The sequence below is a fragment of the Lonchura striata genome, chromosome 3 (assembly GCF_046129695.1).
Source record: "Lonchura striata isolate bLonStr1 chromosome 3, bLonStr1.mat, whole genome shotgun sequence".
Taxonomy (NCBI): Eukaryota; Metazoa; Chordata; class Aves; order Passeriformes; family Estrildidae; genus Lonchura; species Lonchura striata.
The window spans coordinates 101,999,044-102,014,162 of NC_134605.1; positions in this window are offsets into that span (position 1 = coordinate 101,999,044).

A 15,119-nucleotide genomic window follows, 5' to 3' on the forward strand; every position below is an offset into this window, starting at 1 on the left:
TGAAAAAGTGAGTGCTAGCATCAAGGAGACATTCTGCCCCAGAGGTTAGTCTTAGCATATTTTTGTTTAAATATGCAGGCTACCTGAATGTGGCAAATAATTTGTCTATCTTTCAGAATACCATTGATAATAATAATAGAATGAAGTGGATTCTCTATTTGTCTTGAAGCAATGCTTCAAGAATTTTTTTGAGATATGTGAGTTGAACTTAACCTAAACAACTCTATGATTCTAATGGGAAGGGATGGTTCTGAGGTATTCAGGGAACTGCAGGCAAGACTAACTTAATTGCCATTGGATGTCATTCATGGGTCAGCAAAGTGTAGGGCTTCAGTTACTATATGGAATTAACAGTCTCAAATTATTCAATTTCAAAGTTAGGAGAGAGGATGCCCCACAGATAGAAAATGGAGCATCTTAGACATTCAAATGCAGGTGAGATTACATTTAAAGTGGAAACTGGGAACATGTGAATGTCCCCAAAGCAGTGGGATTTAAGATGCCCATTTTTAACCTGAAGATTTCCTACTTGCCATCTTGAGCAGCTCCCTGCTTGGTTCTTGGTGAAACCCAGGCTGAGGTAATGCAATCTCCCTGTAAGTTACTTAAGGCTCCTCCACAATCACACTTTATTCTGGACTGTGGAGTTCATAAATTGTGCCACACATGTATGGCCACTTGTGAGACTAGAGCTGGACTCTTCCTCAGGTTCTGGTCCCTGGGATGGCATTGTCCTTACTTGGTCAACTGAGCTGACAAACTGGATGATGCTTGAGGGTTCCTTCCAACTCAGGATATTCTGTGATTCTATGATCTTTTACCAGCTTCTTGCCTTTGCATAAATAAGGGCATTTTTTTCCAAGATGAAAAATGTCAATGATAAAGGAAACTCCTTCTGTTTATTAAGAGTGGAATAAAAAAAACATTTGCTACATGAAGCTTTGCACAGGGGTTGAATAGTCAGAAATCTCAGTAGAAAGCTCTGTTCTGTGTCACACAGGGAGAAAAGGATGATAGGAATATCCAGTGAACTTTGATTTGGGAGAAGAAAACATATTTTTTTTCTTTAATGTTTTCAAATTCTTAGAAGAAAGAAGTGTAAAGGTGGAGGAAGAGTAAAGAGGTCAACATCTTTGACCAATAAGATAACATTTGCATGGTGGCTGGCAGGGGGCAAGAGAAGCATAGAAAAGGCAGTAAATGCTGATGTTTATTTTAGAAAGGAAAGAAAAATTGCAGAAAATATTTTATTAAAGAAACTAGAAGCTGAGCAGTCTTAGATGTCCTAATCCATGTACCTTTGGGTGGGCCCAAGGTATGGCTGCAATGACTCTTGCAGTGGTTGTGACCCAAAGGAATAAAGTCAAAGAAGTGCCTCCATTAACTCTCACAAGCTTTGGATCAAACCCCTGATGAATTGTGCAGCTCACTGGCTCATAGCTGAGCTATGCTAGCTGTCAAACAACCAAAAAGTCTCTCCCCCGGGTAGCTTGGCATATAACCCTTAGGTATCCTTACAAATCAACATGGGGAATGACATGCAAAGAAAGGAAAATGGGCATTTCTGATGTCAGACACCATCCGTCTTCAATTAAGTTAGCTTCTGAAATGTTTCAAGTATCCAGGCTCTTTTTGAAAGCCCAATTAACCCAGAAGTCTCTAACAAAGCAATCCTTAAAACCAGCCACATCGTTCGTTTGTTTGCTTGATGGGGGGTTCTTAATGCCATAAAACCCAGTGCAGAAGTTAATAATTTCATACATTATCACTTTGAATATGCAATAGAAAACTCAAGGCAGCTGTTTGAACTTCTCTTTAAAAGAGGACAGATTGCCTTTATTGTGTGCACTACTTCATGGCTTGTTTGAGGCCAGGGCAATTATGGGATGAATGACTTCCCTTTAGCTGTTGATGTGTAGGCTTGTTGTTGTGTGTGCATTGTTTTGGGCTTTTTGTTATTGGCTGTCTTTGTTTGGTTTTGTTTTGTTTGGTTTTTAATGAAACTGGAGGCCATGTGATAAAGTCACAAAAAGCTGACAGGTAATGATCAAAAAAGGGAATGGCCAACGCTGACTTGGCATTTTATTATCTTGTAAATATAGAATTAAAATAACAATTACATTTCTGTGGAGACCATTCTTACTGGTTTACCACTACAAGGGTGGATGTGATTTTGTGCTTTCAACACCACAGAGAAGAAGGCAGAAAGCTTCTCAAATTGTGCTACCTTTTTCTCTCTGTTGGGTTGCAGTGGTCTTTCCTAGGGGACATTTTGGTAGCTAAATAAAAAGGTGTTAATTTTTTGTTTGCTTGTGCTGCTGATGACCTCATGAAGTTCATGAAAGCTTCATCTACTTTCTCCTAACTAAATATTTTTTTTCAGACTTGGAAATAATGTAATAGTCTTGTTGGAAGATTATCCTTGAAGTGAAATTATATATGTGGGAATAAGGAAATTTCTGTAGAGTCTAGCTACCTTGTAAAGACTTTCCAATTAACTGCTCTGTATGCAATTACTAATTACTGAAAAAACAGGACTCAGAAGTCCAACTCTATTGCCAACAGACAGCTATTTAAGAAAGTTCTTCAATGTGAATGAAAATAATTTTTATTCTAAGAGACACAGGCATATCTAGATAGAGCACTTCATAGTGGCTGCTGTGCATTTGTTTTTTGGCTCCTGATGAAGCTCTTTCAGGCAGAACTAGGATTTACACTAAGTATATGTCAAAAAAAATAGTGCCAGTAAATATTTGATGTTGGTTTATGCCAGCGCTGTATGAGTGCTACAGCCATAATATAAGGGTAAGATAAAAAATACGTGTTGGAACTGGGTATGTTCCCTGTCAGATGTTACTGAGACTGTGTATTGTATGGATGTTTGCACATTAATCTGGATCTACTTAATCTTAAATAGATTAATCTTAATCTACTTAATGTAGTGTTGACAAACATTACCAGAAAATAAATGCTGATTTATGTATTGTACCTGTCCAGAAGACTGCACTACTTAGGAAGTAATTCTAATTCAATAAATTAGGGTTTATGACAGGAAGGAGACAAGTTATTTACTCATTGCTATGTCCTTTTTTACATGGTGAGAAGCAAACATGGGAACAAAAGTATGAAACCATGTTTCTCTTATTGAGCCTCAGTGTTATTGCAGGGGGTTCAAATGTTGCTGTCTTTCTGTCCTCCAGAATTTCAGGGCTGTTCACATTTGTTTGATTCTTTATACTGTCTGGAGTGAGTAAAAGAAGAGAAATTGCAATTCATTAGGATGTAGAAATATTACCCTTTTCCTTATTATATCTGTCTTACACTGTTTCAACAAACTCAAACATAGATACACATGTATGGTAAATTCCCACAGGTCTGGAAGTACATATAGATACACAACAAATAAGAGTTTGCAGCTTTTTTTAGACTCAAATCTTACTCTTTTTCCTTTAAAACTACTGCTTTCTCTAGGGAATTCCCTCTGTTCCTGCTGCCACCTGGGACCCAGGCTCCAGTGCAGCCTGGCAGAGGCTGCCCTAAGAACACCTTGCTGAGGCTTTGCTAAGGTCAGGTCTCACTGAAGATATTCTATTCCAAATATATCCCCAATTCTAATAAACTTTCCACTACATGTTATAGTAGGAACATGGAGCAACCTGATGTCCTTGCCCATTATAATTATGAGCAGAGTAGCTCTAAGAGCTACTTAATTAATTAAAATGAGATTTAATTAATTAATTAATTAATTAAAAGTGAGATTTGATTTAATTAATCTCACTCTCTTCCAGTGAGATTTAATCAAACAATCTTAGGTAAATAGCTTATGAAATAAATTATTAATCCATTACATTTTTGCTAAACCTATTGAATCTCTGACAGGTTCAGCCATAGAAAATATATTACTAGTTCTCTGTCAGTTATTTAAATATGTTTGAATTATTAGAAAATATTTTTCAGATTTTTTTGAGTCTCAGAGCAATGCACAGAAGTGTTCAGGATCATGTAAAATAACTTCTGCTTTAGTTTGGAGTCTTCTTGACTTCTGAAATTCCATCAGCATAAATTATGTCAATTATATCAAACAAAAAAGAAAAGTATTATATTCTGAACATACAGAGAAAGAATACTTGTATCTATACATGAACATACTTATATTTTTTATAATTTACTTTTTGATTGAACATATTTGCAGAGATTGACAAGATTTCATGAAATGTTTTGTTTCATTGCCTACATTTTTGGAATAGTTTGGTTCAAACTGTTGTGCTTCTGCTTTCATTGCTGCTATATCCAAGCTGATAATGAAATTTAATTTCCTAAGATTGATTGTGTGTATTTATTCTGCTTTTCTACTAAATACAATGAAAAAAATATAATATTGAATTAGCATCCCAAGAAAATATTTTATTTTTCTATGCTAAAGCAAAACTAATTACTATCTTGTTAGTATGAAAAAAAAATATATATACTGAATTATTTTAAAGTTCTACCTGCAATGCAGATATAGCTATTCAAAAGTGCTCATTAAAAGCTGTAGAGAAATCTTGGAAAGAGCTTAAATAGCCTTTTGAGGTTTATTTGCATAATTAATTTTTAGAACTTTAATTAACAAGACTCTGTAATATTTTTTCTTCCCAATTGTGTTGCAATTTCCCATGCAAATACAATTTAGGAATTGCTATTCTTATTCTACCAAAAAGACTGTATATGTGGATGACTCTTAAATCCAATTGTCATAATGCAAAAACGAATATTCTGGACATTTCTGATACTATTTTTTTTTTTTTTTTTGTAAACTAATGTCATACATTTAAAGCCTTTTTTTTTTTATGCTAGGAGTAATAGCACTGAATAACAACATTCTAAATATTGCCAACCTCCATAAAGTTGTCTTCATTCATTCATCAAACCAATTTATTAATTATATTTTATATTTGACATAATTTGGGTTATATTCATAGGAATTACCTTTTAAAACGCAAATTCAGACTATAAAAGTAGGAAAAGCTATACTGCTGTCTTAATAATATCTACACTGCACCATCCACAAGTTTCTGCACAAGAGCCTCCTCACCATATTTACAGGAGTTTGAGAAGAGGTGCCTGGCAAGCTTTTACCTTTCTTAACAAACCAACCTGGATCCAGAATACTCAAAATGTTTTGTTGAAAGTTTCTCACATTCTATGAAATTACACTAGAGAATCCCAATTTCAATAAAACCAGCATTTACTTGTAGCTACACCAGAACACTATTTTTCTGGTGGGTTTTAACCTAACATATGATATAAAACACACTTTTGAGGAAAATTTAGTGGAAATGGAAAAGCTGGTTTGACAGCTCTTTAGAATAAGGAGTTAAATTTACCTATGGTTTGAAGGAATATTGAAAGGTCAAGATTACATTTCCCTTTTCCCTCCAAGATCACTTTAATGATGCACAATTCACTGTAAGTCTTAACTTCTTTGTGATGAACTATAAGAATACAATAAAATGGGGATGTTTGTATTGCTCAATGTTTAATTCATGAAATGCTTGAATAAATATGCAAATGAAAGGGTCTTTCTATATTAGAAGCCATAAATACACTTCAGCTATATCCAGCACTCTTAATCAAGGAATGTAACCTTATGTTAAGCTAAGAAAAACAGAGGAAGTTTTGGGCAAAATAATGTCCCTTTAGATGAAAATTAACTATGATTATTTAAAAAGGCTAAACAGCACTAGTTCCTTTGTGCAGTTATGAAAATCTCTTTCTACTAACATGAAGATATGATGTGCCTAATATGATCCTTTCTGTCATAATAACCCTATGGGGTGTAAGAACCATCTTAACAACAGGGATTACAAATGTCACTTTTACCATTACAGCTATGACACCCCTTGAACTGTATATTCTAAGCAATATTTTCAACATAGGATTATTATTAGTGGTTTCTACTTTTTTTATTTTAATTTTTTTTTCATTTCAACTGGATGTTTACAAATTGGAGTAAAAAATTATCACCTTAGTTTCATGGGCTGCGTTTAGAATTCTCTAAAAATAACACAAGAAATAAGTACACTCTCTTGTTCTTCCAATATTTTTATTAATATTTTATATACTGTTTCTCAGTATTGTTATTATTGTTATTATTCTTGTTATTAATACTAACTGACTCTGATATAATAAACAGTGAATGTAATAGAAACAGAAAATATTTTCAATAATTCACTGCTGAAGTTATTACCATGCCTTCAGGCAAAGGAGAAATTTCAGTACACTTCAGCAGCAGACAGACAGACTGTGGATAAAAGTTAAAAAAAACATGTGAAAAAAGCCCATATTTCTCAAGAATTCTTCCTCAAGCCAGGAAACCTAATAACCAGCCCAATAAATAAATTAAAGCCTAACCAGCCTGGTCTGACCTCATTGCTGACCCTGTTTTGAGCAGGAGATGGGACTAAATACCTCTGAGGTCCCTTCCAAGCTGCATTATCATACACTCTGTGATGTGGGTGTATTTCAATGAACATGTCTTAAACTGTTCATATGCTTCTGCCATGCTCCAGTGTTGCTGAAAATCTTGCAAAGAAGGCAAAACAACCATGTCCTAATTGCAAATAAGGATGATCGATCTCACTCCTGAAAAATTTTAGCAGACATTTCCTCAAGCAGACCAGGTGTTCTGCAGCAGCTCCCATGTGTGGAACTTAACAGCAGTTTCTAGACAATGATAAATGGAACTCTTACAGCTGTCTTGCAGGAGCACAAAATACCTCAATGTTCAGTTCCAGACTGACTTGTCAGTCAGTGTTACGCAATATTTTATATAGAAAGAGAATCATAATATTTCACCTCTCATTCCTGCAATGATAAAAGCAAAAAACCACCCCCACCCATTTCAATCTATTACTGCAAAATTGGGTTGATATTACTAACAATAACTATTATTTTAAAGGTTTTGTAGGTGCATCTATTTTTAATGGCAACAAGGTAGGGAGAAAGAGAACCAATTATATTATTATTATTGTTGTTGTTGTTGTTGTTTCATTGTTGTTGTTATTACTATTATTATTACTGCTGTTAATTCTTTTTAAATGTTACCTTGGAGAAGGGTGACAAAATTAAGGCACTGGAAAAAAATAATCTGCCAAACCATCTGAAAGATGTAGTAAATAGTAAAACCACACTGATTACTGCAGTGTGCTACCAACAGCCTGGTATTAATGTATAATCTTTCTTTGTTTGACACTTGGCATTGCGCTGCTATAAAAAATGTCTGAATTACTTTTTTTTTTAATTATTGACTCTTTGGTTCATGAATTATGAGGTCAGAATGGGTTATCAAGCATATACTGCAAAATGGTGCTTTGGCACTTTCTGTGTCAGAGTGACAGCTCCTGACTGAAGTTAATAAACTTCAATAAAATTCCTAAAAAATTTTAGACAGTGCTACAGCATACTCTTTGTTATTCCAAATTTATTTATTTGATTCAGGTAGATATTTACTTGTCACCTAATTTTCTAGTCTTTTTTTATAAACGGAGAGAAATAGACACTTGTAAGTCGCAATATATTACCTAGAATAGAAGTGTAAACTAGATTAGATTAATCTTTTCTTAAAGAAGAACCTAGTGACTAGCACAGGTACAGATGTCCACCCTGCAGAAATTCAACACACTGAAGGTTTCCCCAGGTAGGTTGTTCAGTAACTTATCCTGGTTGTTTAAATTTGTTTTCATTTATTCCTTTCAGCCTTAACATATTAGTTAAAGGTGCACACTCACAGAACAACTCCTGCTGCATCAGCCTGCTCTTGGAGATAGGCCTCTCTCCTTCCAGCATTTGCCAACCCTGGTTCTGTTAAAAGAATTCACTGTTTTACCTGCCCAGTGAGCTACAGAAAGGTCATGCCATTATCTATATTTTGCAGTAGCCTGCTGATTACAACATATTCCTAGAAAATGTGGCTGTAAGGATCTTTGCTGTTTTCAGATTTGGGAGCTTCGTGCTCATCTTTCAAGAGGCTTTCCTTACCAAATGCTCGTCAACGTCCCGACCAAGGACATAGTCCTGCTCCATTCCATCTTTCCTCCTGGAGGTGGAAAAGCAAACAGCAAGTATTGAAAAAGTCATAGACTAAAGGAGTGGGAGGAGTTAATCTGGTTCTATTTCTCTCTTTAGATTTGAAATGCCTCTTGAAATGTGAAATATGCTTTTTTGACAGAAAAAAAAAAATTATAAAAAGCAAGTTTCCCCACTCTGTTCAGGAACTCTAGCCACTACACTGTTAAAGAAATATGATGTTATAAAGAGATGCTATAAAAAGATGCTATTATTTTATTATTTTATTTAAGTGAGCTATTCCATGAACAGACAGACACATTAGTGTGAAGCTTATTGGAGAACAAATCTGACAGGCAATTCTGGCTGACATCCACAGGAGGAAGGAGGAAGTAGTGGATGATGTATGATCTGATAAGGAAAAAAAGCAATGAACATGCTGTCTAAGAGTTTTGAAAGGCTTTGAAAGTGGTAATCTGGTACACTGAAAACCAGGATGTGTTATACAAGGGGACTTAAAATTTTCCTAGTCCTGGTTTGGAAGTTGAGAATAACTCTCAGTTAGTACTGGTATTTCAATGATGACACACAGTTATGCTTCTAATTCTAGAGAGACTAAAACACTACAAAACCTGGTCCTAAACATGCCTCAGCAAGACATTGTTATTATAGGTTCAGAAGAAAGGCCAGGGTACACTTGTGCAAAGATCTGTCTGGATCTAGACATTTATTCAGCATCTGCCTTGCAACTAAGCTACATGTAGTGCAAATAAGGAAAGAGGGGATGAATGAATGTATGCAGCTAAGAGCATTCATAACTTCAGTGACATCCCTCCTTCCTTCCCTGAAATAATATATACAAAATAGTATCATGCAGTGACTGTGAATTACAGCACAAATTAATCATCCAGCTCACTGAGCATTTGGTTTCATATTGGCTAATAGATGAGAAAACCAGGACAGCTAAGATGAATTCTATCTTGCTTGGCAGCTAGCAGCAATGTCTCTGCAAAATGATTATAACTTTATTCCAAATACATCTTTTCCTAATGCGCAGTTCACAAGGTCTATTCTAGTCTAGAACACTTCTGCTGTCACAGGTAGTTTTGGATCTTTTTATAGGAATTAACATAGGCTTTCATTGAACAAAAGCTGCCATTCTCATTATCTCCACTTTTTAAATGGAAAGGCTGTATTAAAACACCACATTTCATGGCTTTTGTGTATCTATTGTCCTATGCCTTTATAATGTAAATTATTTATTTGATGATCAAATTTGCCAGAGAAACTCAGCAATATTAGCAGAGTGATTCTCTTTTGAGAATGAGCAGACTGAAAATGAAACCTCCCAAATGTCTTGGTTCTGAGGTCTGTGGTCATTTTGTAATACCAGATAACATTCTGTCATTATAAATTCTTTGGTAATCTTGCAGTTACTTCTTGTTTTGAACCAATCAAGTCTCTTTTGAGTAAAGTTTATGACAATTAATAATCAATGTTATTTTAAGAACATTAAATTGAAAACCACTGATGACCTTTGACAACCCATCCTATGGCTAAATTATTATTATTATCAGAGCATTTCTTCCAGCTACCATGGGGAGTGGGTGTGAAGGGAATCAGTCAAGATCAACCCCTGCAGTTTAATGAGGAGGAGCCTTCTTGCTAATCTGGCAGGTCCCAGTGCCACGCTGCTGAGCACTGTCAGTGGTGAAATACCAGATTGAGGGTTATAGGTAAGATGCTGCTTAACCATGGTTTTACCCTAAGAGTTTAAGAGACATTGTGGTTTGTGTGGATTTCTCTCTCTCAGGGTTCCTGTGGGTCAGGGTGACCCCAAGAGAGATCTGAAAAGAGGCTTTGCTTCCCAAGCCCAAGCGCAGTTAAATGAGGAGTCTTGGAATGCTTCCAGTTGTGCTTTCAAGGTTGTTTATTTCTTCTTATCTATAATATTTTATCTCTGACTTGCCAAGCTCTGGTTAGCAAGGAGGCCATAACTTCTGTGTGCCCTCTTGGGCGGTGTTTACCTTTTATATCAAAAGTTACATATACTGTGTTTACAATTTGTTACCAATACTTAACATTCATGTTGGACAGTGTGTCCCTACCTTAAACCAATAGAAAAGTGTCAGATAGGCATTGCATTTGTCCCTTGGATAGCCTGACATGGACCTCTGGTCTTGCTCACTTAGAAAGAAAGCATGATGGGACTGTCAGCATTGTCAAATATTTGATCCAAATTGTTCTTGGTTGTTGGCAAAATTTGATTTACATGAAGAATTAGTTAATTCCCTGTTGTCTTTTGTCAGGTGAATGAATTCTGGAATGTGGTCCTAAATAGACCAGAAGGGGTGGAAAATCTGTCTCTGAATAGAATTGCCTGTGCTGTAGCCCGTAACTCTTGTAATGCCCCACAGCCTACAGTTTGAGCTTTTGTATCAAATGCAGAATTAATTTCCTCATGGGTAGTGTTCATACAAGCCTATAAAATAATGAAAAACCTTACAGGAACTGACAGAAATAGCTGCTCACTTTAGTCAGGTTAGGTAAGAATTCTAGGAAAGCCATGCTCTGGAACCACCAGCATAAGAGCTGATCTGCCCTTTGATTTTAACAGCATCTATAACTTGACCTGAATTTGTAATATGAACATAAATTGTAAATTTGCAATAAAGTTATCCAGCAATTCCATAATGAAAATTACTTTATTTTAACCATATGCATTCATTGAAAGGAGCGGCATTTGTAGATTGCCTTGTGAAATGTTTTGCTGTATTTAAACCATAAGCTTCCAAGTGTTCATCTTCTAATGACATTTTTATTTTTTTCTTTACAGCAAATAGATTTAAGTGTGATAGATCTGACTCTCATAGTTAAATTAATGCATTTCTTATTTTAATGTCTATAATATACCAATTTATGCAATGGTAAATATGGTTATATCAATATGGTATTGTGCTATGTAAGCTACACAGAGTCTGAGTTTTAGTCATTTGCAGTCCCTAGGCACCTACATCTCCATTTCCATCTGTCTGAAAGAATTTTTAGCAGTTTTGTGTCATGGTCGAACTTTAAGCTTGTCAGAATTCATGGGTAAAATAATCCTCTATCTGGCTCATGGGTAAATTTTTTCTCCTTATGCTCATTGGTCCTGCTCTGGTGAGCACCCTGAAGATGCTGAGGATGCTGAGGTTGCTCTGAGAGCCTCTGATATGAACCAAGCTGCACAAAACTGGAAAATTTCTGATGAGATTTGTGTTCAGTTTGTTTCTCCATCCACGCAAATGAGATTAACTTCTTCTTTCTGGCCTCTTAATAGAGGATTGTCAACCCTCCCAACAACAGGATAGTCACTGGATGCATTTTGGAAAAGCAGAGTGGCATAACAGCAGCATTAGCTCAGGATTCTCACTGCTGGGCTTTGCTGCTGAACTTCTCCATGCACAAGACACATCAGTGCTACAGCTCCAGCACATCAGACATGAGACATGGCATCACAGAATCACAGAAAGGCCTGGGTTGGAAGAGACCTTAAAGAGTATCCTGTCCCAGCTGTCCTGCCAGGGACAGGGTCAGCTCCCACTAGATCAGGCTGCTCAGAGCCCCATCCAGCCTGGCCTTGAACACTTCCAGGGATGGGGCATCCACAGCTTCTCCAGGCATCGTGTTCCAGCATCTCACCATCCTCACAGTACAGAGTTTCTGCCTGATGTTTAATTTATACATAATCTCAAGTGCTTTTAAAGTGGACAAGCTGAAGAGTCCAGAGGACAACAGTGAAGTTGGCAAAAACATCACCTATGAGGAAAGTCTGAAAAGATTTGAATTATTTAGTATAAAGAAACGAAGATTGAAATTTTTTTATAAGTTAAAGATAGTATGTAGCAAAAAGGTTGGATATTGTCCACTACATTTGTTGTAAATAGGGTAAAATGTAGCAAGGGAGATCGAGCTTGGAAAGAGCTTTTTTTTTGGGTAGGGATTTTTAAGCACTGAAACAGAATTTATCAGAAGCTGTAATAGTGTTAAAGAACTGTTTAGACAACTATCTCTTGGGAGCAGTGTTAACTGTTGCTGTATTAGGCCAGTATTTTTCTAATACTATGCATAAATGACCCTCCAATCCTTGTGTTTCAATCAAAATGTCTTAATGTGTTTCTGTAAAGCATCCAAAATGCCATAAAGTTAATAACATCTGAAATAAGTACTTAAAATAGGTGTGTCAGTACTTCAAATGTAATGAAGTTGTTCTCCCTGTATGGAATGCTGGTATTGCCTCTCTCTCCTGGGTAGTGATCTAAGGGTAAAAATGGCTTTAAACAAAAAGAAATTTAGATTATATATAAGGAAGACATTATTTACTGTGAGGCTGCTGAGGCACTGGAACATGATTCCCATTAGAATCCTGGACACTCCATCCCTGAAAGTGTTCAAGGCCGGGTTGGATGTGGCCTTGAGAAACCTGGCCTGGTATCATTGTCCATAGTGGAGGGGTTAGAACTAACCAAACCATTCTATTATTCTGTAATTCTAACAGAGGGTGCTAAGAAGAACTGTGAATTATAATCGCAAGTGGAATTCAGAAGTTGAAGCTAAAATAAGCAGCTCAGAATTATTGGAACAACTTAGTGAAGACTGGAATGCAGAGTGCAGAGTGTGCCCCCCAAAGACTTTAGCAAACAAGTGCCACTATAATTTATATGCATCTGAGGCTCTTCTCTAGAAAAGAGATCACTTGCAATTCAAAGAGGAAATATCAAACATTTACAGGACAAGAGAAAAAGGATCAAACCATACTCATATTGCCTGTACATCTAACCAACTGAAAACATTTGCCAAAGCACAATACAAAAAAAGTTCTTTCAAACACTTGACATGTCCCACAAATTCAGAACAATCTAAAGTTTGTTCTTGATTAAATGAGCTCTAGAACATATGTATGCATTAGAGCACAATCAGAGCAGGCTAAACAAGTAATTTCTGGACTCATCCAGAATGCCTGATGGAGATCACCTGAATTTAGTTAATTGGTGCTACATATAGGGGGAAGAGAAAAAGATGCAAAAGTTTTTCATTACTTCAGCAAATTGTGACTATAAGAAAGCATCATGGCTGGATAATTCCTTAGGTAACAGAAAACTCCTCTGAAACTGCCAATTAAATATATCACAATGAAATCACTCTGATTGTTTTACATATCTATCTCTCTATCTATCTATCTATCTATCTATCTATCTATCTATCTATCTATCTATCATTTATCTATCCATGTCTCTATCTATGATATATACTTATATGGTAAAAAATGACTTGGTTTAATAATTGAAGTCCTAGATACTTTACTTAACCAGTAAAACATACAGTGACAAGTTGCTGTTGTCTAAGGAGTAAGGCAAATAAAGGATAATATAAGCATTATTTAAGAGAAAATAAAAGAGCCTGACAAAAAGCAGCAGGTTCTTTTTAAACCTCCACTTCAAAGAAACAGCAATTAATATCCACCAAATTTGAAGGGCTGGGTTACAGAAAGCTGGGAATGTTCTTAGAAAATTATAGATCTGGATTTTTAAGTCAGAATGGTCTACAAGTCATTTGTCACATGAAACTTGCTCAAAACTCAGCTTATTCAGAGCTACTAATTGAATAAACCTCATTGAATAGACTGCATTTATTTGAAAGGAAGGTGTTGTTTATGGCACATTCTTCAGAACTGTCTTTTCACTTGTGATCTGTTTATGCCCTTTCTAATTATGGAAATTAGCCCAATCCACTTAATATAAAATCATTTTGTAAAATGATATGCTCTTTCCAGTTCGTACCAAATATTTCATAGGCCTTTCATGTCACAATATGAAAATATGCTTGAAGGATTTAATTTAATACATGATCTATGTTGACTATTTGAGCCGTCATGAAAATGAAAAGCATACAGAAAAATATAAGAGTACAAAAATAAAACCTAGAAACTACATTGCAGATAATGGAGAGCTATTCATTCAACATGTAGTTTTTATCATACCAGCTGCAGGATTTTTAGTCTTATGAAAAATGTTATCTATGGGTTAAATATTTTGAATAGTTTTAGTAGTCCACTGCTCTTTATATATGGATGTTCACATGTGAATAATTGAAGTTTCTTCTCTAGAGATTTAGGTACTAAAACAAATCAGTTGTGGGAAGAAGGTCTCCAACACAGACAAATTCTTTAGTAGATGAAAAAATAACAGCAACATTTTATGTTTATTTATCAAAACTACTTAAATAACACTTCAATGTTAAATCTTCAAAGAGCTGCACATACAGTAACTAATTGGTCTATGTACTTCTGCTTTGCTGTAAAATAGGCAAATATATTTACATTATCGGCTCACTGGATATTTTTCTTTCTCTGACGAAGAGTGATTTGGACCAGTATTTATGTGATGACAAAGTAAAAGAGAAGTAGAAAACATAAAAAAGTGCCAAAGGTACTAGCTTTGAGAATATTATCCATTTCTGGGTATTATGCATGTGAATTTAGGATCTGAATGATCCACTGAGTTGTACAAATCTATAAACTGTGGTCTTATTTTCACTGGAATAGAAGTGTGTAAAGACCAGACTTAGCTGCTGTTTTTCACAGGAATATAGTGCAAGGATTCACTAACTGAATGTATACCTAGGCCAGAGACATGGCTGCAGAGTTCATAAGAAGATTCAGGATTCATAAAGAAGTTACAAGGATTCAGACAAAAAGAATATAAGACCTATCCTCTTTTAGCAGGATTGGAAAATAAAAATATGTCTGAAAAATGCCTGGTATTTTTTCTATTCCAGTATAGGAAACAAGAAGATATTGAGACAGTAGTGGGACACGAGGTGTTAGTTATTTGGTTAAAAGTGAAAATAATTTAGCCTTAAAAGATTTGTAGAGAAAGATAGTTTGACACCTGAGTCTGAACACAAAATATCATCTTGAGAGCTTGACAGAAGCAGAAAAGAAGCCAAAAACTGGCAGAAGCGCTGAAATGAATTGTCACTATAATTTTGCTGTAAAATATATGAGAAAGTCCAAATACTACAAAGCTATTAAT